General features: G+C 53.3%; 1 protein-coding gene across 1 annotated transcript in view; it reads left to right on the top strand.

Moving 5' to 3' along the window:
- Positions 1 to 781: 781 nt before the first annotated feature.
- Positions 782 to 1873, top strand: part of SLC31A2 (solute carrier family 31 (copper transporter), member 2) — an 11372-nt gene continuing 10280 nt past the window's right edge. Inside the window, exon 1 of the mRNA XM_008568752.1 lies at positions 782 to 812. The gene's annotated coding sequence lies outside the window, so the exon portion shown is untranslated. The remainder of the gene's footprint in view (positions 813 to 1873) is intronic.

Raw genomic sequence — 1873 nt, 5'->3', positions numbered from 1 at the left:
TGAGAAAACAAAGAAGAAAACAAGTCCCAGAAAACTGCTCCCTCCTTCACCAGTGCTCCTCTCTGCCAGGATGGGGCCCTGAATAAAGCACAGATAAGCGAAACTGCCAAAGGCCCAGACTCATCCCTACTGGAAAAATAAGATCGGGGCTGTGCCCCTTGCATATTTGACCACAAAGCCCTTTAACTGGAACTGCAGCTTGGAATCCCATGTGCTGATTTTAATCTTTTCCTACAGCAAAAAAGCAGGAGTAGGGAAGGCTGAGTGACTTGGGTGAATGTCCCTCCTGGGCTTCAGACTCCCTAGGGAGGTGGAACCAGATGCTCTCTGTGGCTACTTCCAGCTCTGAGTATACTATACAGTCTGTCTTCCTGGCTGCCTCCTGCTCATTCTGCGTCAGAACTGTCCTAGCCACCCGCCCCTTGGCTGGGTCAGGTGTTTCCCAGGTGGCTTTGTCCCCAGTATCCCTCAGAAGGCTGCACTGTGCCTCCCTCTCTCTAACACCACCCTGTTGTAATTATCTGTTCACTTCTCTGTCTCCCCTAATCAATGATCTCATTCATCTCCGTAACTCTAGGGTATGCATATCCCTAGCACAATAAAAGGAAATGTTGGTTGAATTAATTTTACTGTTCTGTGGGTGTTCAGGTCTATCGCAAAAGTTATCTGGGCCATTTGGGGCCCCTGAGATAACTGGCCCAGGCCCAAAGATGATAGAAGGAAACCAGTATGGAATCTCCCTAATTAGCCACTGGAGGCATTCCATTCATGCCANGCGGCCCCGGCGTCCGCCCCGCGCACTCACCATAGCGGTGAGTCCCGGGCCTCACTCGGGAGAGGAGAGGAGACGATGCGGGTGGGCGGCTGGAACGGGCTCCCCTGGGGCAGCCTCCCCGGCACCCCCAAGATCCTGTCTGAGGGCTGGCGAGGGGCTATGTGGGCAGCGTTGTCAATGGCCAGAACGGGGTTGGGGGGACGCTGCAGGTAGTCTGCAATGGCTTTGGGGTTTTCTTTTTATTTGTCCCTCCGGCTGGGAGTCAGTCCGGCTAGCCGAGCAGTTACTGAGCACCTGCTGGGGCGCAGCATGAGATTGGGGGGGGCAGTGGGGAAGACAGCCCTGTCGGGGGTCCCCAGCCCCAGAGCTCCGGCGGGAAGGCAGGGAGTTGGGGAGATTCCGGGGAGGCTCCCACGAAGTGGGAAGCCCCAGTGCAATTGCCGCTTGCGACCCTGCGCTCACGCCGAGCGCACACCCCCGGCCCGGCGCTGCCCGTGGCAAATTCTCATTTTCCGGGGAATAAAGCTGACCCAGATGCTTTCCTTCCTCCCTACGTTAGGGTTTCAGACCAACTGTTTTTCTTGGTAGGGTTCACCTGGGCTGGAGAGAATGACAGCTTGCAAGACACTTTGGTCTTTGAAGAAATCATATCAGTTTCTTCATCCCATGCAGAATGCCATAGAATTTAAGATACAGGAAGCCTATAGAGGCCATTTAGTCAAACTCCCATCCCGCCTCCTGTTGGTCCTCTGAAAGGGGAAGTAGATGGGACTGTTTGAGAAAAGTTCTCCAGCCAGTCAGCAGCAGAACTGGGACCTTAATCTCCTCTGAACTGTAGTTTATAAATGAGGGAGCTTTTCTTAAAGTGTAAGTAACCCCAAATGAGAAAACAAAGAAGAAAACAAGTCCCAGAAAACTGCTCCCTCCTTCACCAGTGCTCCTCCCTGCCAGGATGGGGCCCTGAATAAAGCACAGATAAGCGAAACTGCCAAAGGCCCAGACTCATCCCTACTGGAAAAATAAGATCGGGGCTGTGTCCCTTGCATATTTGACCACAAAGCCCTTTAACTGGAACTGCAGCTTGGAATCCCATGTGCT

The sequence above is a fragment of the Galeopterus variegatus genome, unplaced genomic scaffold (genome assembly GCF_000696425.1).
Source record: "Galeopterus variegatus unplaced genomic scaffold, G_variegatus-3.0.2 Scaffold437, whole genome shotgun sequence".
NCBI classification, from domain to species: domain Eukaryota; kingdom Metazoa; phylum Chordata; class Mammalia; order Dermoptera; family Cynocephalidae; genus Galeopterus; species Galeopterus variegatus.
The sequence above is the reverse complement of the archived record's forward strand: the minus strand, read 5'-3'. Positions and strand labels throughout refer to the sequence as shown.